General features: G+C 40.4%; 1 long non-coding RNA gene across 2 annotated transcripts; it reads left to right on the forward strand.

The window, feature by feature from the left end:
- LOC109461421 (uncharacterized) lies at nucleotides 1-25,334 on the forward strand. Of its 2 annotated transcripts, XR_002139688.3 has the most exons (3): nucleotides 165-1,036; nucleotides 21,378-21,457; nucleotides 25,033-25,334. It is a non-coding gene; the product is annotated as an uncharacterized LOC109461421 (long non-coding RNA). The 2 variants fall into 2 exon arrangements; XR_012490675.2 differs by lacking the exon at nucleotides 21,378-21,457 and having other exon boundaries at nucleotides 1-1,036.
- The last annotated feature ends 488 nt before the right edge of the window (nucleotides 25,335-25,822 follow it).

Raw genomic sequence — 25,822 nt, forward strand, 5'->3', positions numbered from 1 at the left:
GCTGACTAAGGCTGACAGGGCAAGCTGGCGTGGCGAAAGAATGGCATGTCTCCAGATCGCTCTGGACAGAGGGTGGATCGGGCCAGGCTGTGAATCAACTGGGTGGGCTGCTGTGTCCTGGGCGTGGTCTGAGGGGAGGTGGAGCATCATGACACTGCAAAGACTCAGGGCCCAGCCCCAGTTCTACTCCCAAGACCGCTGCAAATCACTGACCTGAATGAAAGGAAACGGTAGTATCTGCTCTAGCTCAGGGTTGTCAAGAAGTTTGAATCAAGTGAAGGAGGAGTGGATGTGACTTTGCCAGCTATTAACTATTGCTTCTTGGCTCTAACTCTGCTTCTGCTCTGTGATGCTGGGCCTCGGACTCTGCAAACCATGATCCTCCTTTGCGAGCTGCTCCCTGCTAGACACTGCCAATGCGGAGTAGTAGTTGCAGGACTAGAGTGAGGTAAGCAAGGACCCTAGAGTGCAAAACGTAAGGAGGCACTTACTTTCAGCTGTGGACCCTGCCCCTCATGACCCTACTGAAATGCCCACGGAGATTCAGACTAAATGCCACTCCTTACCACCTGCAATTTAGAAACATGTGCCTCAGTCTCGCTTATGGAGAGCCAGCCACCTGAACACTCCTGGATTGTCATTTTAAGGATTTAAGTTTCTTTTTTTTCACCTCCAATGACAATAGACAAGTTGTTTTAATCGGCAAAGGAGCGTTCAGGGCTTCAGTTTGGCTGCAGAAATTCCTGAGGGTAGTGGGCATGGGGAAGTCCTTGCTTCTTCTCTCTGGAGGAGGTGAGCCTTGGCTCAATGAGAGGAGGACAAGATGATTTAAGTGGCCTGGATTCTGTTGCTGTCAGTGTCATCCACGTACCCACAGCCAGCCTACACTGGCCCTGCCAGAGGAAAGAAAGTAGAGTGAAGGACAGATGAGCAGTGAGTAAGGATGGGCTTGGAAGAAAAGGAGTCCAAATTGCTGAGGATGAAAAAGAGTCGCCTGGAGTTCAGAGCTGTCTACCAAGAGCCATCAGCCATTCAGGTGGGTGTTATTATCCCCAGTTCCAGTGAATCCATGATTCCATCTGGTTTACAGAAAACAAAATCTATAGCTAATGATTTTGTTCCCATAATAACACTAAATGAACAAACAACATCTTTAGCTCTGCTTGGAGAAAAACTCAGACCATTCTAATGGAGTAATGTTGAAGTATGAAACTCACTCTCTGATTCACCTCTGCTCCCTTCCCCCACACCTACTGCTCTAACCAGTATTGACATAACAAGTGCCAAATCATCAAGCTGTTGATATTATGCTCTGGGGCATCTTGGGTACAATGGCCACATGATCTTTGTGCCTGTATTTCACCTAGGGCCTAACTCAGGCTAGCCAAACCCCACAGATAACAGCTTCGGGACAAAGAACAGAACATACAATTGATTTTTTTTTTCCATGCAAGAAAATGATTTAAAAAAAAAGACCAGTAGCTTTCAGAAGGGTCCTTTATCTTACACTGTTTAACATGTAATTTAGAAACATACTCTTAACAGTAGCACTGTCTCAGTTTGCTAGGGCTGCTATAAAAAGGTATCACAGACTGGCTGGCTTAAACAACAGAAGTTTAATTTTCACTATTCTGGAGGTTAAAAATCCAAGATCAAGGTGTCAGCAGGGTTGATTTCTTCTGAGGTCCCTCTCCTTGGCTTGCAGATGGCCACCTTCTCCCGGTGTCTTCACGTGGCCTTTCCTTTGTGTGTCTATATCCTAATCTCCTTTTCTTACAAGGACACCAGTCATAGTGGATTAGGACCCACCCACACGACCTCATTTTTCCTTAATTACCTCTTTAAAGACGCTGTCTCCAAATATACTCACGTTTTCAGGTATAGGGGGTAAGGACTTCAACAAATGAATTTCTTGTGTGTGTGGTGGAGAAACACAATTCAGCCCATACCAAATACTATTGATAATAATTGCAGTAATACAAGCTAACATTTCCTGAAGGGTCACTAAGTGTTTGGAATTGTACCAACGACTCAACTCGAATTTAATTTTAAAAAACTGTTTTATGTGATAGGTACCATCATTCTTCTCATTTTATAGATTAGTGATGAAAGATTTAGGAGGTTAAATGACTTGCTCAAGGTTACATTACTAAGAAGTATTGAATCGGAAGTCTGAAGTATAACATAATGGGAACTTAGGTTTGTCCAATTCCAAAGAAGTCCAAGTTTCAGAGGATCATACAACTATTTACCTTTTCAGCAAATTAATGAAAATAATTTACTAACCTTTAGCACATATACATTGAAGAGAATAAGGTGAAGCACCTTTGGAAGCAAAATAATGCCTTGGGTATTTCAAATTTTAAATGAAGAATATAATATATGCTGTTTCTGGATGATATCCAGTTTCACAATTGAAACTAAGCTAAAGAAAAAGAAAAGCAATGAATAATTAAACGTTATTTGTTGATGTTCTTGGCATTGCATTAGAAAACAAATAATGATTATCCATTTTGGAGAAAACCCAAGATTTCAAGAATGCACTTTATGCTATGAAATTTGAACCTTATACAACGGCAAGTACAAAAACTAAACTGAGTTGGTAAGATACATCAGTGCTTATTTTTCTCTACTTTAAATATAAAATTATATGATTTTATTGATAGGCTAGACCTATCTCAAGATTATCTGGTCTAATTCCATGGAAATACAGAGTGGTGGGGAAATGATAGAATGTTGAAGTCATTAAGAATTTCCAGTCTTACTGGGGACGTCATCAAAATGGCGGTGTGAGGTGAGCCTCTGGAAGGCTCCCCAGGAATTTACAACAAATTGAAAAACTATAACTCCACAAAGGACTCCCTGCACAGAAGACAGGCAAGACAAAGAGTCTCACTACTGAATTCACCTAAAGGTGGGCAAATTGCGTGAGCAGGGGAGGAGGGAAGGGAGAAGTGCGGAGACGGAGCCACGAGGGCGAGGACACAGACCTAGCTCAGTGCTCTGAGCTTGCTGCATCCCGTAACTACTGCATCTGCGGGAGAGGGAAGAACTCGGACTGCTAGGACTCCGTTTATGGCCCACAGGGCTGAGGGGACAGCATATAACATGGCTGACCCAACGCTCACGGCAGAGACCTCGGAGAAAAGACTGAGGGAAGAAGGCTGAAAACGGTGGTTTAAGCCCTCACTGCCACAGAGAATGGAAGCCTTAGGCACTGAGACTAGCTGCCCCTCCCTATCCTCCCAGAGCTCACCCCGCCCCCACCTGCCCAGTGCTAGAAGCTGAACAGTAGCAGTGCCAGATCAAAAGAACAGAATATTTGCAGTTCTGAGAACTGTGGACCGCAGGCACAGATTCACAGCCCAACTAGTTCTGGCAAAGGGGTGGGAGCTTTGAAAGCAGGTCCGGCTGTGGTGGTGGTTGCCGTCATTGCTCTAGGCCAATTCTCACAACTCACCCTGCCCCTATTGCCACCTATCTGGGTGGATCCCTGCAGGAGTAAACAGAACTGCTGAAACACACAGGCTCTGAATCTGGTGCAGGAAGAGCTTTGGAACTTTAAAAGCTCTCTGCATCCCCCCAGGGACGCAGTGCCCTATGATCCAGGTGAACTCTTAACAGAGGAAAAGCCCACCTTCCAGGGAATACCCCCATTGTGTGATAAGCTGGAATGGTGCAGAGAAAACATAACACTACAGTGTGAGAGAGAAAAAAAGGCTGCACTCATAGAGAAAATAAAGCATTCTATAAACACGTACTGGAAAACAAAAGAAAATTTTTTCCTATCAACCTGTTGCAGAAGCCACTCCTGTAGATGTCTAGGAAGAGAAATAATAAATCATTAATTGCCATGAATTACCAAGGCAACAAGACAGATCAGAAAGAAAGTGAAATGTCTCCAGAAAATGAAGTTAAAGATATGGAAATATGTGACTTAAATGACAGAGAATTCAAGATTGCAGTTCTGAAAAAACTCAACAAGATGCAAGAAAACACAGAAAGACAGTTTAATGAACTCAGAAACACAATCAAAGAACAACATGAACATTTTACTAAAGAATTGAAATTTTAAAAAAGAACCAAATAGAATTTCTGGAGATTAAGAACTCAGTAGAAGAAATTAAGAATGAAATAACCAGCTTAGGTAGCAGAGTTGACCAGATGGAGGAAAGACTCAGTGACATCAAAGATAGAAACCTGGAAATGACCCGGATGGAAGAAGAAAGAGACTTGAGACTTAAAAGAAATGAAAGAACTCTACAAGAACTTTCTGACTCCATCAGAAAGAGCAATATAAGAATAATGGGCATACCAGATGGAGAAGAAAGAGAGAAGGGAACAGAGAGTATATTCAAACAAATAGTCGATGAGAACTTCCCAAACTTGTGGATAGAACTGGATCCTCAAATACAAGAAGAAAATAGAACACCTAATTACCTCAACCCCAACAGGCCTTCTCCGAGACACATTGTATTGAAGCTGTCAAAAATCAATGACAAAGATAGAATACTCAATGCAGCCAGGGAAAAGAAGACGGTAACCTACAAAGGAAAGCCCATTAGATTATCATCAGATTTCTCAGCAGAAACTCGACAAGCCAGGAGGGAGTGGAACCAAATATTCCAACTATTGAAAGAGAGAAATTATGAGCCAAGAATAATATACCCAGCAAAGATATCCTTTAGATATGAAGGAGGAATAAAAACCTTTCCAGACATACAGAAGCTGAGGGAATTTTATAATACATGACCTGCACTACAAGAAATACTAAAGGAGGGTATTCGACCACCATCAACAGGGACAATTTGTGACAACCAAAACATAAAAAGGGGGAGTGTAAAGGCCTGAACCGGAATATGGGAATGGAGAAAGTAGGCATGCTGAAGAAAATGGAATACTCTAAATATCAAACTTTCTTTTACATAAACTTAAGGGAAACCACTCAAAAAAAATCCAGAACTGAAATATGTACTGTAATAAAGAAAAACAGAGGGAAACATCACAGAATACCACCACACAGAAATAATAGACAACAAAAAGGCAAAGAAACAATGGAGACACAGTCTTACCAGAAAACTAAAGATAGAATGATAGGAAATCCTCAGATATCAATAATCACCCTAAATGTAAATGGACTGAACTCACCAATAAAAAGACACAGAGTAGCAGATTGGATCAAAAAACTAAACCCAACCATATGCTGTCTCCAAGAGACACATCTCAGCTACAAGGATAAGCATAGACTCAAAGTGAAAGGGTGGAAATTGACACTCCAAGCAAATGGTATCCAGAGAAAATCAGGTATAGCTATACTGATATCAGATGAAAAAGACTTTTGGGTGAAAAAGGTAACAAGAGACAAAGATGGACATTTCACAATGGTAAAGGGGACTATACAACAAGAAGACATAACAGTCATCAATATTTATGCCCCCATCAGGGAGCACCAAAATATACCAAGCAACTGCTAACAGAACTAAAGGGAGAAATTGACCAAAACACAATTATACTAGGGGATCTAAATACATCATTGACAACTATGGATAGATCATCCAAACAGAAAATAAATCACGAAATAGCAGCCCTAAATGACACATTAGATGAAATGGACATAATTGACATTTATAAAGCACTTCATCCTAAAACATCAGACTATACATTTTTTTTTCTAGTGTACATGGAACATTCTTAAGGATAGACCACATATTGGGAAATAAAACTAACCTCAGCAAATTTCAGAAGATTGAAATCATACCAAGCATATTCTCTGATCCCAAGGCTTTGAAATTGGATATCAACTGCAAAGAAAAAAGGCAGGAAAAAACACAAATACATAGAGATTAAACAACATTCTTTTAAAGAACGACTGGGTCAAAGAAGAAATTAGAGGAGAGATCAAAAGATACATAGAAACAAATGACAACGAAAATACATCCTACCAAAATTTTTAGGATGCAGCGAAAGCAGTTTTAAGAGGGAAATTTATATCATTACAGCCCTATCTCAAGAAACAAGAAAACTCCCAAATAAATAACCTCATGTTACACCTTAAAGAAATAGAAAAAGAAGAACAAATGAAACCCAAGGTCGGCAGAAGAAAGGAAATAATAAAAATCAGAGCAGAACTAAATGCAATAGAGAACAAACAGACAATAGAAAAAATTAATGTGACAAAGAGCTGGTTCTTTTAAAAGATTAACAAAATTGACAAACCCTTGGCTAGACTCACTAAGATGAAAAGAGAGAAGACACTAATTAACAAAATCAGAAATGAAAAAGGGGAAGTTATCACAGACACCACAGTAATACAAAGGATCATCCAAGAATACTATGAAGGACTATATGCCACCAAATTCAATAGAAGAAATGGACAAGTTCTTAGAAACATATAGCCTTCCTAGGCTGAACCCTGAAGAACTGGAAAATCTAAACAGACCAATCACTTGTAAGGAAATTGAATCAGTCATTCAAAACCTTCCCAAAAGCAAAAGTCCGGGCCAGATGGCTTCACTAGTGAATTCTACCAAAGCTTCAAAGAGGATCTAATACCAATCCTGCTCAAACTCTTCCAAAAAATTGAAGAAGAGACAGTATTCCCTAACTCATTTTATGAGGCCAACATTACCCTGATACCAAACCTGGTAAGGACAACACAAAAAAAGAACTACAAACCAATACCTCTGATGAATACAGATGCAAAAATCCTAAACAAAATTCTAGCAAATCGAATGCAACAATGCATTAAAAAGATGACTCTTCACGACCAAGTGGGGTTCATCCCAGGGGCACAAGGATGGTTCAACATACGCAAATCCATCAATGTGATACATCACATAAATAAAATAAAGGACAAAAATCACATGATTATATCAATTGATGCAGAAAAAGCATTTGACAAGATACAATATCCATTTATGATTAAAACACTTAATAAAATAGGTATAGAAGGAAAGTACCTTAACATAATAAAGGCCATATATGACAAACCCTCAGCTAAACTCATAATTAATGTTGAAAAACTGAAGCCCTTTGCTCTACGTTCAGGAACACGACAGGGCTATTCCCTATCACCTCTGCTTTTCAACATAGTGTTGGAAGTCCTCATCAGAGCAATCAGGCAAGACAAAGAAATAAAAGGCATCCAAATTGGAAATGAAGAAATTAAATTGTCACTCTTTGCAGATGACATGATGCTATACATGGAAAACCCTAAAGACTCCACCAAAAAGCTATTAGAAACAATCAATGAATACAGTAAAGTTGCCGGCTGCAAAATCAACGTACAAAAGTCCATTGCATTCCTATATACTAACAATGAAATCTCAGAAAAAAAGAAATAATAATAATAATAATAAATTCCTTTTGCAATTGCAGCAAAAAGAATAAAATACCTAGGAATAAACTTAACCAAGGATGTGAAAGACCTATATGCTGAAAACTACAATACATTTTAAAAAGAAATTGAAGAAGACACAAAGAAATGGAAAGACATTTCGTGCTAATGGATTGGAAGAATCAACATAGTTAAAATGGCCATATTACCCAAAGCAATATACAGATTTAATGCAATCCGCTCAAAAGCCCAATGGCATTTTTTAAAGAAATAGAACAAAAAATCATCAGATTTGTATGGAACCACAAAAGACCCCGAATAGCCAAAACAATCTTAGAACAATGCTGGAGGTATCACTCTCCCTGACTTTAGCTTGTACTACAGGGCTACAATAATCAAAACAGCATGATATTGGCAGAAAAACAGACACACAGACCAATGGAATAGAATTGAGAATGCATAAATAAAACCACATAAATATGGACAGATAGTTTTTGAAAAAGAAGCAAAAAACATACAATGGAGAAAATACAACAGCCTCTTCAATAAATGATGCTGGGAGTATTGGATAGCCACGTGCAAAAGAATGAAACTGGACTTCTATCTGTCACCATGTACCAAAATTAATTCAAAATGGATCAAAGACTTAAGCATAAGACCTGAAACGATAAACTGCATAGAAAAAAACATAGGTACTAAACTTATGGACTTTGGGTTCAAAGCGCGTTTTATGAATTTGACTCAAAAGGCAAGGGAAGTAAAAGCTGAAATAAATGAATGGGATTATATCAGACTTAAAAGCTTCTGCACAGCAAAAGAAACCATTGACAAAATAAAAAGGCAACCAACTGAATGGGCGAAGATTTTCGCAAACAGTGCCTGTGATAAGGGGCTAATATCGAAAATGTACAAGGAACTCATGCAACTCAACAACAGGAAAACAAACAACCCAATTGAAAAATGGACAGAGGACCTGAAGAGACATTTCTCCAAAGAGGACATACAAATAAGAATAGACACATGAAAAACTGCTCAACATCACTAATCATCAGAGAAATGCAAATCAAAACCACAATGAGATATCACCTCACCCCAGTTAGAATGGCTGTCATCAACAAGACAAATAGTAACAAGTGTTGGAGAGGCTGTGGAGAAAAAGGAACCCTCATACACTGTTGGTGGGAATGCAGACTGGTGTAGCTACTATGGAAGGCAGTATGGAGTTTCCTCAAATAATTACGAATAGAATTATCATATGACCCAGCAATCCCTCTCCTGGGTGTCTACCCAAAAACTCTGAAAACATTTATCCATAAAGACACGTGTGCTCCAATGTTCATTGCAGCTTTATTTACGGTGGCCAAAACATGGAAACAACCAAAATGTCCTTCGATAGATGAATGGATAAAGAAGTTGTGGTATATATACACAATGGAATACTATTCAGCGGTAAGAAAAGATGAAATAGGACCATTTGTGACAACATGGATGGATCTTGAGAGTATAATGCTAAGCGAAATAAGTCAGACAGAAAAAGCAGAGAACCATATGATTTCACTGATGTGTGGTATATAAACAAAAAACAACAAAAGAACAAGACAAACAAATGAGAAACAAAAACTCATAGACACAGACAATAGTTTAGTGGTTAACAGAGGGTAAGGGAAGAGGGGGGTGATAGATGAGGGCAGAGGGGATCAAATATATGGTGATGGAATGAGAACTGACTCTGGGTGGTGAACACACAATGGGATTTATAGATGATGTAATACAGAATTGTACACCTGAAATCTATGTAACTTTAATAACTATTGTCACACCAATAAACTTTAATTAAAAAAAAGTCTACTAAAATAAAAAAAAAGAAAAGAAAAGAATTTCCAGAAATTTAAGCTTCTGCAGAAGCATTTTATGATATGCATTTTCTCTCTTTAGATCAGTGTTTCTCAATACATATATTGGGTTTGAATTTTAAAAGTTTATTGATTTTCTTTAACTTTGATTTTATGATAAATTTGTATTTAGTTGGGGCTAATCAATGATAAAACAAATGCAAGATAAAGACAATGGCTTTTTAAAAAAATGATTATCTGGTCTAACTCCTTCATTATCCTTATCTGTCTCAAAATTCTTATTTATTGTAATTCATTCAAGATAGTTAATCAATGATCCAGTTGTATCACTTTTAACATAATGTCTATTTTACCCATTCTTTCCTCTCTACCCTTGTTACCTGACCTATCCCAGCTAATTATTAGCTAGCTATTTTTAACTGGAAATAAAATGAGTAACTGTGACCTGAAATGATTCTTGAACTGAGTATTTCAAACATTCCAGATAAACCTAAATTGGGCTTCCTCTAAAATTTAAAAATACTCAGCAAATGTGGCTGGTATTTGAATTAACTAGTTAATGTTGGTCATGGCTCTGTAATTAGCAGCAATGAATATACCATTATCATTACAAAAAATATATATATATCCACTATCTCTTGAACATGGTTTAGTCAAAGTCACTATGCAAAGCAAGATAGAAAGAGTTAATGTATGTCCTTAAAGAGGCAATATTTTAAGATCAATAATCTACTTTGTATATATTCTGGATAAAGACCCAAACTCGCATAAATTGATATTAACCTGCTAACCTTGAATTTATGCACAAAAATGTCTAAAGACTGAAATAGAGGAAAAAAATACATAATTCCTAACCCAAGCCTTCAATCTGATCTGAACATAAATACACTTAATGTTGAGTTCCTGAATACATAATGCACAGTAGCTAATAAAAACATTTGATAGAAGGATTAAGTGGCCAAAGTCAGTAGTGGTATATTGAGACTTTAACTGCAACAAACGTTAATCAACAAACCCTCTAAGGAAAAATATTCCCTTTATAATAAAATCAATATTGCTTTTGAAAATCATAAATAATGAAAGCAAGGCCCATGTCAATAGCAAGACTACCACAAAGATACACAGAGTCACAATTTTACACAACAAAAATACCATTCTATGCCCAGTTTCTATTGGTTGGGGGAGACGGTCATGTTGCACTTGGCTCTATTTTCAGGAGTACCGAGGAGGTGTACTGCATCGCCCCTCATAACCCTCCCACATGGAGAACCCTGCTCCCCAAGCACTCTTTAATCTTCAGACCCTTTCTCCCTTACTTTAATTTCTCCCTCTACACACTACAGTTTCCAAACACTCATTATATTTTCCCCCACACATTGGGGTTACCTTATTATTTCCTCCTTGCAACACTATAAGTTCTAGGAAGGCAGGTGACAAATGTTTTGTTAACTTTTCTAGTTACAGAAAATAGTATGGTAGTCACTCCATATTTGTTTAATAAATGAATAAATTATAAACTAGTCTATTTTATCATGTTAATTCCCTCAAATCCATTGTTGGTAGAATATACCTTTATGTCAATATGTGATTTCTTTCCCTGGTAATACCATTTCTAACGACAAAGTATATTTTAAAAATACATTATCTTTGTTGATAGAATGATCACTGTACACATTTAGCTACACTGATGAATATTAAACTGGCTTGTCAGGATAATACTCAAGTTAAGTTAAAATTAGATACTTCCAATAATCTGTACTGACCAACTCTCTGTAATATCTAAAGAAACATAGTCAATGAACAAATACTCTTTTTAACTTTTTCAAAAAGAGAATTTTAGAGGACACTGAACAATTACTCTTACATCTTGCTATGTGATTCAGATTTTAGGAGCAATATGACAGAGTGAGAGCAAGACTGTCATCTGGAAATTCCCCAAAATTGGTACTTGTGGTCCAGCCCATTTAGGAACTTTGCGGCATGGCATAAACCTATTGCTAGGCAACCCTGATGATGGGACCATGACTCTCCGCCTCAACAAAGCTGTGCTCCAGCCCAAGTAAACAACCCTGCTGCTTTAAGCAGTCAAAGGGCTCAACACAATATTTTCACTCAGCATTGAAAACCTACCATTTCCAACCTTGGCTGGTACACAGTGCTCTTTTGCTAAGAGAAATCTGCTACTTAAAATAAAAGGAGACATGCTTAAAAAGCAAAGCAAGGAGGGCACAAACCATACGATTCTCAGGGCCAAATGCTCAAAAAATAAGTTCATCATTTTGTGCTTGAGTAGTTGTTTTTCTGTTGAGACCAAGTAAGAAATATTGAATGCAGGTGCCATTTGCATATGTACCTCCCACGTTGAAATTCTGTTTGCCAGTGGCATTGGCCTATTGGGTTGTTTCTGTAAAGCAAGGGAACTGTTTGCATTGACTAGACCTAACTGGGAGGCTCTGCTCAAATTGCCTGCTTTTAATTTAGAGTCTTTCCCAGTATTTGAATGTTAACCTATGGCAGAACCTTCTGAGGAAAGACAGTGAAGGGGGAAAAACCAGACTTATTTCTTGCCCTCTTCTCTCTCTGCCAATATCCTGAGAGATAGATTTTAGGTATAGAACTTATTGAAATAATGAGTTGTTATATTGTTGGAGTTCCCTTAGCTGTTTTTGAGTAATTCTCTTAGAAACTAGGAAACTCTCATTCTCTCTCTCTCTCTCTCTCTCTCTCTCTCTCTCTCTCTCACACACACACACACACACACACACACACACACACACACAATACATATGTATGCTTTATTTTCAACTCTGCATTTTTTTAAATAATATTTTTTTCATAAAACAAGTCAGTAATTTACCTTACTCAGATTGTGTTAGGGGTCAATGGATATTCTTAAATAGGTGAGTAAACACCTGACATAGTGTTATATGGTGGTTTTAAAATATGTCCACAAATTCTTTGACATGCTCCCTTTAAAAGGTAAAATCTAATTCCTCTCCTCTTAAACATGGGCCAGATATAGTGACTTGCTTCAAAAGAATAGAATGTGGCAGAAATAATGCTATGTGACTCTGAATTTAAGTCATAAAAATGATAGCTTCTGCCTGGCCCTCTCTTTGGTTGCTTTCTTTGGTGGAAGCAGCCACCATGTTCTAAGGACACGTCACAAGTGGCCCTATGGAGAAGTCCATAGGGAGAGGGGTAGAACTTTGTACCACTAGCAAGCATCAACTTGCTACCATGTTTCCCCAAAAATAAGACCTAGCTGGACCATGAGCTCTAACGCGTCTTTTGGAACAAAAATTAATACAAGACCCGGTCTTATATTATATTAAAATCGGACAGTGGCTATGTGAGTGAGCTTTCTTGGAAGTGGATCCTCTAGTCTGTCAAGCCATCAGATGATTGCAATCCCAGCTGAAACCATGACTGCAACCTCTTAAGAGATCTTGAATCAAAAACTACCCAATCAAACTGCTCCCCTATTACTGACACATAGAAATAGTGAGAGATAGCAAAGGTATGTTGTTGTTTTAAGCCACTAAGTTTTGGGGTAATTTGTTACACAGCAATTGATAAACATTGGCACTCCTTCCTCTTGTGCCTATGACAAACAATACAAGTTGATTATGGAACTTTGTCCCCTAAGCATGGGTGTGACTTCGTAATCCTTTACCCCTTATATTAGGCAGCCACCACCATAGGAGATAGAACCCATTTGCCAGCACAGGTCTAGGGAACCAACTAGAACTGTTGAATACTCAATCCAACATTTTAGGAAGTGTCCTTCAACTATTAATTGTAAATAAAGATTAATTTTAGCAATTCTTCCATTAGAATGTAGATGCTGTTTACATAGTATTTACAACCATGCGTAGGTTAAAAATATGACTTATTTTTTGTTTGATTCTGGTCTGTTTCCCATGGTCTTTTCAACTTACTCTGCAAAACACAGGTATCATCCACCAGTTTAAAGATTTAGTCAAAGTGGATTTTGTGGTGTAACCAAGGCTACAGTAGTATAGAGGTAAAAATAAAGTCACTTGATATCAAAAGTATAACTTGCGAGTGATGTCAGTAAAATGGCGGAATAGGTAGTTATAAGCTTTTGTTTCCTCGCAGAAACACCAAAAAACAAGCTAAAACTGTCAGAACCAATTTTGTCAGAAATCTGGAAACAGCCAATGGTATATAGAAACCAAGTAAATACTGAATCAAGAAAAAAGCAGGAATGAAGAAAATGGCAGGAAAGTTTGTGCATTTTTATTTGCCCTTGCCCCACTCCCTCCCTAATATGAAGGCAGTCTTGAAGAGATAGCAGCTTGTGTCCCCAGTGTGGGACCCTGGTCCTTGGTTCCAGAAGGAGCAGAACAAATCTTGTTCAAACATTATTGTGAATGCCTATTCTAATCTGTCTGGGAGTTACCTAAAGATGCTTGTCTCAGTTTTGCCTAACGCAAACCTCAAACCAGAAAAGTGGTGAGCATTGCTTAGAAATGTTGCTAAGTGAACTAACAACCCACAGAAGACTGGGGAAAAGGATTATAGTCCAGACATGCCTTAGATCACCTAAGAACCAAGAGGAAAGACAGGGGCAAATTATTTGGAAAATTAGCACATTCAAAAGCACCTGGGTATACAGGAACTTCAAAAAGCCATGCACATGCTCAAGACAAGATTCATGCTCAGAAAATACCTGAAAAGACACTAAAATTTTACTTTGTGCCAATCCCTAGGCTCAGTGCAAGCCTTATGAAGTTTTGGAATGCCCCAGGAGAAAGTCAATCTGTGAAAATCGAGAGAAATGTTTGTGTTTTCTTTTTCATTTGTGTGGTGTGTGTGTGTGTGTGTTTTGTTTTGTTTTGTTTTCTTTTACATTAACTTCTGGCATTCAAGGAAATCTCTGTCATACATTAGCTGAACATAAGCAAATGGAACAGTGACCACACTTGACAAGGAATAATCTTTACAAAAATAGTTTGGAAAGTCACTAAACAAACAGACAATTACAGCCTTCAACAATCAGAAAAAAAATAGCAAATCTTGGGAAAGGGGAATATTCTGATTTTCAGAATTTAACATTATAATATTTAAATGTCCAGTTTTCAACAACAAAAAAATCACAAAGCATACAAAGAAACAGAAAAGTTTGTCTAATTCAAAGGAACAAAATTGACAGAAACCATTCCTTAGGAGCCCAGACATCAGACTTACCAAACAAAGACTTTAAAACAATTGTTTTAAACATACTCAAAGAATTAAAGGAAAATACGGACATAGAACTAAAGGAAATCAGGAAACAATGTATAAAAATGAGACTATTGTGAAAAGGAATCAAATAGATATTCTGGAGGTGAAAAACAAAATAACTAAAATAAAAATCCACTACAAGTGTTCCACAGTGTATTAGAGAATACAGACGAAAGAAACAGCAAATTTGAAGATAAGATAATTGAAAGTATCCAGTCTGAGGAGCAGAAAGAAAACAAATAAAAGTGAATAAGGCCTAAGAGACCTGTGGTACACCATTAAGTGTACCAAAATGTGCTATATGGAAGTCCCAGGAGAAGAGAAACAGAAAGGAGTAAAACGAATATTTGTAGATTAATAGCTGAAAACTTCCCAAATTTGATTAAAGACACGAATATACAGTGGTACTTCAGTTTTCGAACGTAATCTGTTCCAGAAGACCATTTGAGTTCTGAAACGTTCAAAAACCGAGTCACGGTTTCCCCATAGAAAGTAATGTAAAATGGATTAATCCATTCCAGACCTTTAAAATCAACACCTAAAACTGCAAATATAGCATGAATTTTACTGTCTAATGATGCCATAGATTCATTAAATTTACAGCATTTGTAAACTGAAATGTTGGTCAACAGAGATGTTCGAAAACCAAGGTACCACTGTACATACCTAACAGAAAAAGAGAATCCTGAAAGCAGCAGGAGAGAAGTGACTCATTATACACAAGGAATCCTCAATAATATTAATAGTTAATTTCTCATTAGAAACTATGGAGGCCAGAAGGCAGCAGGATGATATGTTTACAGTACTGGAAGAAAAAAAACACTGTCAACTGAGAATTCTATATCCAGCAAAACTGTCCCTCAAAAAATGAGGTAGAAATTAAAATATTCTCAGATAAAAAGTGGAGTTATCAACATGATAAAGGGCATTTATGAAAAGCCCACAGTTAATAATATAGTCAACAATGAAAGACTGAAATCTTTCTTCCTAAGATAAGGAACAAGACAATTCCAAAGAATCCACGAGAAAGAAAGCTACTAGAGCTAATAAACAAATTTAGCAAAGTTGCAGTGTACAAAATCAACACACACAAAAAGTTGGACACTTACCTTACACCACATACATAAATTAACTCAAAATGGACAAAGAGCTATACACTTAGGAGCTAAAACTATAAAACTCTTAGAAGAAAAAATTAGGGAAAATCTTCATGATTTAAGGCCAGTGAATTTGAACACTGAGAGTGGTTAAAATGGCTAACTTCATGTCACATATAGGTATATTTTACCACAATTAAAAAAAATGAACTTTTTAAAAATACAGCTAAAATACAAAGGGGATCGTTTGCTCTCCCTAAACACAGACCCCTAAAGTACTGCCTTGTCAGCATTTTTTAAAATGGAATTTGTTGACATAACAATTGTTAAAGCCACAAAGAAAACCCAATAGAGGAAGACAAGACAGGTCCACTTGCTTACTCACCAACCAACAGAGCAGGCCTCATCTCCTCGGGAGACCCTAACCCCACTTGGCAGAGATACCAGACCATGCCTCAGGTGATCGTCAGTAACACTCTGATGTCTTCAACAAGAGTTTCCTAAATAGATCTGATATACCTAGAAAAATGTCCCAGGTATGCTTAGGTAATCCCCTCAGGTACCACATGGTTTCTGTTCTCCTCCTTTTCTCTCCCTATGATAAAGTCTGCCTTGTAGGCTGCTGCACTAAGACACCACCAAGACATCTTCTCAGTTCCTGGTGCCCATTGTTCTAGACTCCAGCAGCCACCTCCCCAGGGGAGGGGGAGGGAGGACAGGGAAGGGGCATCCCCTTTGTTTCCCAGTACAGTAGGTTAACAACTTACAAACTAGACTGTCTAAAGCTCTCAAAGTCTAGCAGAGATTTCAGGAAATGGCTGTTTTGTTTTGTCACTCGCTCCCGTAGAGCTCAGGCAGAAATCCGTGAGGACTAGTACAAGGGGCCCTGGGGGGAAGAAAGGTTTTCGGTCTATGTGACAGACACAGTGCTGTGCTTGGAAACACCTGTCCCTTCCAGCTTTGACCTAATGCCCTTAATCTGATTGAGAATTTCAGTTATTTTTCTTCAGTACAAATTCTATCGAAGGAGTAGCCTCAGACCCTCAAACATATATAGTCATCGTGGGCTGCCACTTTGGTTCCCCAGACTCGCTTGGACATGCCTGCATCCTAAGGGTCATCCTGCTTATTATTAATTGTTAAGGTTCATGTTGACTTTCTGTGTACCAGGCACAGGACTAAAAGACTTAGCATGCTAAATCTCCTTACTTTTATTTGTCTAAAAAATCTGGTGATGTTTACATGTTTGGGAAAATTTGCAATGTACCAAAAATTATGCATAACATAATTAAAACTTGCCCTTAATTTTATTGCTTATTATTTCATTTAGTCCTCACAACAATGCAGTGACAAAGATCTAATTGCTTCTATTGTCCAGAAAAAGAAACCTAGGTTCAAAGAGAGAGCTTGTCCAAGGCCATACCTAGGACATGGATTTGCACTGGGAGAGCCTGATTCCTGCCCATGCACCACATTGCCTCCTCACGCTGAGACTCCAGCTGCATAAGTTAGTACAGAGCTTCTTGCATGCTCAGAGGTTTATCTTCCAGTATTCTATACCCAGTCCTTGCTGAATTGATGATCCTGAAAAGAAGGAAGGGGACTCCAACTGTTACTAGTCACAGAAATGGCTGCTAACAACTATGGACCTAAGTCATCAGGTCAGATGACTTCCTAATCTTTTTTTTTAATTGAAAAATAATTGTCCCCATAGTGCTAGCTAACACCTACATAATGTCACATAATTACCATTTCTTTTTTGTGGTGAGACTATTTAAGACCTACTTTCGTAGCAACTTTCTTTTTTTTTGTAGCTAAATTAGTACTTTTTTTAAAATTAAAGTTTATTGGGGTGACAATTGTTAGTAAAGTTACATAGATTTCAGGTGTACAATTCTGTATTACATCATCTATACTTTCAAGTAATATAATACAGAATTATTAATAAGGACTTCTTACTCTTAACTGTGAGGTTTGGATTAGTCCAAGGACCATTACAGGTGACATGTAACAGGGCCATAGATGTACTTGGTACTAATACATTCTTAGAAATTTCTGTTGCATGAATAAATGAATGTCCCTTGCAGGTCAAACATTCCATGACTGTTCTACCTTCTGGTGTTTGAATAGCAGTTATACCTGGATCACTAATGTTAGGGTCAAGCTCAAGTGGGAAGTATCCTATTCACACAGTCAGACACCTTGAAAATTATAGGGGAACACACCACCAGGGCCACAATTAAAGTCAGAGTGTTGATTCCAAGAGGGGCAGTTATTTTGCTTGTCTTAAATTCTACAATGGTCTTTGTTCTTGCCATTTTGATGTCTGTTTCATCAAAACCGGTTTTAGGTATTTTCCAACTCTATTGCACTCAAGGGGCTTGGGAGTTCTTTCTGAATCACGGTCATAAATATCTGCTAGGAAGTCCCTGAGTTATCTCTGTGATAAATTCCTTCTCCAACTAATTTTAAATCTTCTGCAAGTACTTAGTGATTGCAGGAGCAGACTGCAAAACAGAGTGCCAGGTTTCTTCTGCTAGTGAGACATCTTGGCTTTGGGCATATCTAGTCCAGGACTTCATAAGTTCTCTAAAATGTACCTTTCTGCCACTATCTTCAAAGTCACCTGCAAGCATTAGAGAAGATGTTTTTCCACTTAAAAGTCACCCCAAAATTTGACTTGCCTTCCTTTGTTCACAATGTCACAGCGAGAGAAAAAATTTAGCCCTCGAAGCCTCAGGTTGAGTCCACACCCAGCCCACTACTTCCGTAACAATGAAGCCAGTCTCTGACTAATGCTCAACCTGTGAATGATTCATACATATAAACAAGCTCAGTGCATCCCCACCACCTCCACCACCAGAGTCCTCTCCAGCAATTCTCTACCACGGCTAGAGCCACCCGCGCCACCAACACCCGGTCCCTAATCCTGCTTCCCCCTCCTCATCCTTCTCAGGGGTCCGTGGAGCTAAAGCACTGGAGACAGCTTCCAAAACCCCTCTCAGCAAGTCAGTGATGCCAAATGGCAGCAGGGGAAAGTTTTCAGAACAAGGGTTTTGGAATCAGGCAAGCTATAGATCAAGTTTGAGTTTCTTCACTTGTTGACTACGTGGCCTTAGATACAATCATTTATTTCTCTAGTCCTTTATCCCCCTCATCTGTTAAATGGGAAGAAACTGTACTAACCACTTAGGGAGATTGTGAGGATTGAATAAGGCATAGAAAGCATGTAGCACATAGAAAGTACTTTATAAGAGGTAGCTATTATTATTATCATTACTATTACTGAGACTCAGCTCCACTCAGAGACACTGGTAGCCCAGCCCACTGTGAACAGCTCCAGACTTGCGCCCAGTGACCTGCTTCTGCTGTCACACCCCATCTCACTTGCTCAGCCTCTCTAGCAAGTTTCCAGAACACGCTGTCCTCCTTCCTTCCTTGGTGATGTGGCACTGGTGCTTCCCTCTGTCTAGAAAACTCTTTCTCTTCTTATCCCTTTCTTCCCTTTTGCCTGGCTGACTTCTCACTTCTGAGGTCTCAGTGTGGAGACCACTTCTGAGGGAAGGTTTGCTGAGCACTCCCTTCCTCATCACCACCAGGCTGGATTAATGCTGTTAAACGTTGTGCCTCTTTGGAACACTGTCCATAATTAGAATTATATCATTACGAATTTAACCATTGTTATGTGTCTATCCCCCTCCTCCCATAAATTACAAGCTTCATGAGGGTAGAAATAGTGTTTATTATAGTGTCCTCATCACCTAGAAAATGGCTGTGGCACATACTGTGAATGAAAGAGGGAGAGAGAGAAGGAGAGAGAGAGAGAGAGAGAGAGAGAGAGAGAGAGAGACAGAGAGACAGAGAGACAGAGAGAGGAAGGAAGAAGGAAGGAAGGAAGGAAGGAAGGAAGGAAGGAAGGAAGGAAGGAAGGAAGGAAGGAAGGAAGGAAGGAAGATTGATTCTTGATTATATAGGACGCATCCAAATCATATCATTCTAACTCCTGGCCACACTGGCTCAGCTCACAGGATTAAACTTCTGTAATTAACTTGCCTACACAGCTCGAAGCCTGTTTCTGGACCTCAGCCAGTCTTGTGGAGCCTAACACCTAACCAAGTTCCTCCAGACCCTTCCTTGGGGGATTAGATGCTGCTTCCAAACCCACCAGACAGTGCCTGAGGTCCTGCAGGGCACAGCTAAATGCCCTGAAACACACCCCAGCCTCCTGCCTGCCTTCACATATTTCCTCCCACCTAGATCCTCACTGTGGTGCTCTATCCCCTGGTTAGCCACCTAGCCATGAGGTTCAGGTGCCTGGACCTCAGCTAATTTCTCATGCCCTAAAGACATTAGACACACCCCCGGAGCCCAGCCAGTGAAGCCCCAGGTCTCTCCTCCACTGCTATGTGGCTGAAGCCCCAGCAGGCCTCATGCTTCTGTTCTGGAGTCCAGGGGAGACAGGGCTCAGGGTCACCATTAGTACTTCTAGGACAGTTGAGCAGCCAAACTCTCAGCATAACATCCTGGGATCATTTCTCACTAACTTCCCATGGAATATCGAAGGGACATGACTTTTCTATGAATTTTAAAAATAATTCCTTTGAACAATCGTATTTTTTAAATGAAGTTTCTTACTTGCTTAAGGTTTACCTACCACAACCATGTTAAAATAATCCACGTACCACTCCTACCCCCACTCAACACACACATATTTTAGTCTTACTACATCTGTGCCTATTTCCACATATAACTTTGTTTTGGTGGGAAAATGCATGCCCAGATCCAATCAACCAACCGAAATACTCGTCCTTGGAACCTCAGTCCTTGGTGAGTGGAGGATTGCCTGCCTGTCCACTAGACCATAGGCCTCCCTACAGTTGGGAATGGGAGCAGTTCCAGGAGGGATATAGTTTAAGTTCAATCTTAAAGTAGTAAAACTGGTTTAGGTATGTGCTTGGGGAAATTGCTCGCTCACCAGGCAGCTCTCCTTGGTGTCTCCCACCATGCTGCATCACCTTTGCCCACACTGATTCTCCTGAATGGGATACCTTCTTCCTTCTCCTCCACCAGATTAGTCTTAGCCCATCTTCTAGGTCCGTCCTTGGAGCTTCCTGAGACGTCCTCAGACTGTGACCTTTTCCCCTTTGAACTCTTAGGGTACTCAGCACATGTCGCTGTCTCAGCTTGCTCAAGAATTGCCTCATAAATCCTTGGAACTGAAGCTCTGGCCATGTCCTACCCCCTCTTTACCACACATTCTCTAGCCTACAAGCCTCACAGGAAATGGGGAGAACCAAATGGGACCAGCCCCAAAGCCCTGGTGTTATATGTGTCAACAAACGGTGTGGTTGTTTATATCCACCAAAAGTTTCTGCTTGTGAGGGGGGAACCACATGCTTTCTAGGAAGGAAGGATATCTTATTAGTTCAGTGAGCTCAGCTGTTGGCTTGTGTGGGGTGACAGGTAGAGAGGCCAATCAGAGAGGCTAAGAGAAGGCCCAGTGGCTCTGTGCAAGAGAAGGTGAGGGAGATACCTGGCTGCAAGACCTCATACAGCAGAAGTCTAGAAAGAGGAGATTGTTGGAAGGAGAACCTGTGAGGCTATAAGTTTGAAAAGAAAGAAGGGAGGATAGGAAAAATAAAAATGAAGGAGATACAGTAGCCATTGTAAGGGGTGAAACTTCGGGGTAAAGAAAAACATGTTTAAAGACAATTTTAAAGAAAATTGCACTGTGTGTCATAGATGTAACTTTCTCCTCCCCTCCCTTCATTAAAAACCAACATTGCTTCTTGGTGTTTTGGAATCAGATGTGTGGAATTTTCAGTTCACTTTTTCAATAAGGCAACAGGTATGGCCATTCTCATGATGGATACAAGGCCAACAAACAGACTCCCAAAGAAGCACAGCTTGAGGACAAATGGGTAATGTGTTCTTTTTCTTTCTTTCTTTTTTGAGGGTGTCAGAGTCATTCTTTATTTGTGTAAAGATTAAATAAGAAAAATACAGTTTGAAAAAATGAAAAACGAAAAGTTACCCTGAGTCCCACCAGGTTAATTGTAGTTTTTCTTATTTTTCTCAAATATTGATTGAACAATTGAAAAATGTGTTCTTAACCTGGGACCCAAAGAAACTTCTGAGACAAAGGAGAATCCAGGTCTTTGGCAACCTATGTTGTATCTGTGGACAGCTGATTGCTGCTTACTTGTGGCTCAATTAACAGGAAAACAAAAAACAAAAAAAAATATCCACCAGTAACGAAGAACGCTTCCCTGTCCCATCTCGAGGAAAGCCAAGGGGTGAGACAGAACTTTGCTTTGTGAAAGAGCATTTGGTCTCAGCAGCCACACCCTGCAGGCTGCATGGCACACTCACATTTATCATTTAATTTGAGAAACTGGAGCAAGCCAAGAGCAGCAGCTTGTGATTTGTGGGTGTCAAACATGCCAGAAAGCGGTCAGCATGTAGGCGACAGATGGGAGGGGGCGGTATTCCTTAGCTTTGGTGGAGGAGAAAGCCGAGGGTTTCTTCCATTTTGGGTCCTGTGGCTTTTCCCTGTGAAGGAGAGCTGGCCACACTGGGGTGGCCTTCAGGGAAGTCTGAGTCTGCAGGCTTCTGAGCCTGAAGGTCAGGCGTGGTTACTTTAAAAATAAACTCTTGCGACTGTAACCCTGCTCAGCGCCTGCATTTGTGGCCTTGGATTGAAGACACTGGCCACAGCTATGATTTGCATTCACCAAAAATAGTCATTTCAGCATCTGAAAAAGAGATTGGGAAAGAAGAGCCAAGTTCAGTGTTTCACTCTCTTGCTGCTGCGTTTCTTCATGGAACCAAACAGATTACCTCAGTCCTTGTTCTTCCCTCTTGCTTCAGTCTCACCTACTCAGGATTAGTTATCTTCACTCAACAAAAATTTGTTTTGGACCATTTATGTACCAGACACTGTACTAGACACTGCGGATTCAATGGTGAACAAAATAGATGTGGCTCCTGCCCTCGAGGGCCTTGGAGTCCTGTTGGGTGTATATTAGTTTCCCGTAGCTGCCATAACAAAGTACCACAAACTTGGAGGCTTGAAACAACAGAAATTCATTGTCTCACAGTTCTGGATGCCAGAAGTCCAAAATCAAGGTGTTGGCGGGGCTGTGCTCCTTCCAAAGGCTCAGGGAGAAATCCATCCTGCCTCTTCCAGCTCCTGGTGGTTGCTGGCAACCCTCAGCCTTCTTTGGCTTGTAGATGCCTCCCTCCAGTCGCTGCCCCTCACTTCATATGGCCTTCTGCCCTGGGTCCCTGTGTAACTGTATCGAAATATCCCAGTCATTGGATTTACAGCCCACCCTAAATCAATATGACCCCATCTTAACAAATTACATCTGTAAAGACACTATTTCCAATAAAAAGGTCACATTCCGAGGTTCCAGGTAGATATGAATTTGGAGGGGACACTGTTCAACCTGGTACAGGGTATCAAACGGGAAACCAATAAACACACAAATAAAAAGATATAGGGCAGGATTATACAGCAAGTATTAACTTGGTTGTTTTCTGTATATTTCCACCTCCATCTTCCTTCTCATTTGGACATGAGGACAATAGTCACCAAAGCAGAAACAACAACAAAAGGAGAGAGCACTCGGGTGCCACAGGAAGATCTTTGGATGCATGCAACTTGCAGAGTCTGTTTTTCCTCTCCCAGAGAAGAGCCCAGATAAGCCAGGTCCTAGAGAAAGGACAGTGGAAAGACAGCATGGCAACAAGAACTGGGGAGGTGGGGCAGGGGGTAGGAGTGAGTGATGTCTTCAGACTGGGAGAGGAAGAGGTGACTTCTATGGGGAGGACCAGAGAAAGGAGTGGCTGGGCTATCCTGGAGTGTAGACCCCTCGCACACACAAACACACACAACTCTCCACCTTGTCAAGAGTCCCAAGTGCTTGTAAAGCCCCCTAAATCAAGCGGAGGGGACTTGGACACCTCTGTGGAGATGGGGCAGTAGGAGGAATTGAATAGAACCAGCTGGAATTTCCATCAGAGCTGAGGCCATAGTGGACACACCACCACTGTCTATATAATTATAGATGGTGATAGGAACAGAATCGGTGCATTTAGAGAATCACAGAGGGGGCAATGAAGGCCAGAAACAAGCTCTCTGAGAAAACAACTGCCAAGATGGGACATCTGGATGGCAGAAAGTTCACAGGCAGAGGGGCAGTTTCTGGCAGAGTTAACAGCTTGTGTGCAGGTCCCGAGTGGGAAAAGAGCTGTGAACTCTCAACCTTCTGGACTGAGGCCCTGAGCTGGAGGAAATTGAGCAAGGGACTGGGACATTAAGTGAGGGGAAGAGCGAGGCAGGGTGGAGCTTCAGGCCTGGGAGTTCATGGTGAGAAATCTGGAGGTAAAATCAATAGGACTCGATGGCAGGTGGCAGAGGGGTTCTCAGGGCTCTGGGTAAGAAAGAGAAGAATCAAGAATGACTCAGCAGATGGACATAAGAGGAGCAGGTTTGGGGCAGGAGGGTATCAAGCATTCAGGTAGGGACACGTGAAGTTTGAGATCTCTTCTAGATGGTCACGTGGAGATCCCGTATAGGCAGTTGAATGACTGAGTCCGAGCTCAGAGAGAAATCAGGGCCAGAGACAGAAATATGGGAGTTATCTCAGAAGAGTCAATGAGCGTAACTCTAGCCAAGTCAGCTCTGTGGCAGAGAGGAGTGAGTGATGGTTTTTATTTTTAATAAAAAGTAAACTTTTTTTTCCAAATTATGAAAGCAAAACACATTCCTTGCAACACTGTAAAAATGTTGGGAATTCAAACCAGCAATAAGAGAGTAAAAAGGGGAATATTTGCACAAAACAATGTACTGTAAACATGTCTCCATGTCAATATTTATCGTGCAACAGAGTATTTCACAGCTGATGGGGTTCCACTGTTGTATGAACATTTAAGTTGTTCTCCATATTCCCCTGTTATAAACAACACTAAGGCGAACAGCCTTGTAGTTTTTCTGTAGGATTATTTCTACAGGATAAATACCTAGAAATGAAAAGAGGTTTATGTTTTCCATGGCTTTTGATCATTTTTCACTGCACTGCCCTTTGAAATGGTTGGGTCTATTTATGAAGCTATAGGTGTGGTTTGACCATGAGGAACACAGACAGGGGCGGGTTCCCACCCCATCCTGCCCCCACTAGCCACAGATAAGCAAATCCCTAGGGAGGGGGGATTGTAGGGAAATTCTCCAAAGCTCACGTCTGCGTGAGTCTCTTTCGGACACCATCATGCTCCCAAAAGGAGTGATTCTCCGGAGTGCCGAAGGTGGTATCAGGACCAGAGGCGGCCCTCTCAGGGAGCTCAGAACTACCAGCCAAGTGGAACTTACATGATTGCAGATGGTAAAGCGGTTAAGTCAGGTGTCCAGGGTCTGAGAGAGATATTTCGATTTAATATGCCACCTTTATGCTTCTCTTCAGAATCCCTCAGCCTCACCTATCTCTCATTCCAGCCTCTTCTGGGGATCTGGTGGCCAGTCCCAAGTGGGGGCCAACCAGCTTTACACAAGTGCAGCCTGACAGCACCTCACCTGGGCTTCTGAGACCGCAATGGGGGAAACTGCCTGGTGCTCAACATATACAACCTGGAACCCAGAGGCAGTACCACACCTGGAACACTTACCCTTCTCACCCATGGTTGGTCCTCAGGCGATGGCCAACTGGATAGTGTATCTTTGCAATGCTCCCTCCTTCTCTGCTCTCCATGTCTTTCACTTACTGTATCTCATTCCTCAATAAAGGATTCATCTTTGAATCTTTGTGTTAGGCCCTGTTTTGGGGGGAACTCAGGCCACTTTTAGTTGTGTGACCATGGGAAAATGCCTTAATTTCTCTAATCTCAATGTTCTCATCTCTAAAATGGGAGAAAATAGGAGTGTTTCCAGGGCTGGCAGATTAATGGCCCCCCAAAGATTCCCACATCCGAATCCCTGGAACCTGTGAATATGTTGGATTACATGGTAAAAGGAAGTTAAAGTTGCAGATGGAATTAAGGTTGTTAATCTACCGACCAGAAAATACAGTGGTACCTCGGTTTTCAAACGTAATCTGTTCCAGAAGACCGTTCAAGTTCTGAAACGTTCGAAAACAGCCGACAGCTAGGCCTCAGGATCTTGCACTCAGCAGAAGCCACGTGACATGTTGGACTTCCGAGGCGTGTTCGAAAACCGAAGCATTTACTTTCAGGTTTACAGCGTTCGTAAACCGAAATGAGGAAGGGGCCATGAACAAAAAATGTGAGAG

This window comes from Rhinolophus sinicus, chromosome 6 (genome assembly GCF_057876585.1).
Source record: "Rhinolophus sinicus isolate RSI-liver-muscle chromosome 6, RSI-T2T, whole genome shotgun sequence".
Classification (NCBI taxonomy): domain Eukaryota; kingdom Metazoa; phylum Chordata; class Mammalia; order Chiroptera; family Rhinolophidae; genus Rhinolophus; species Rhinolophus sinicus.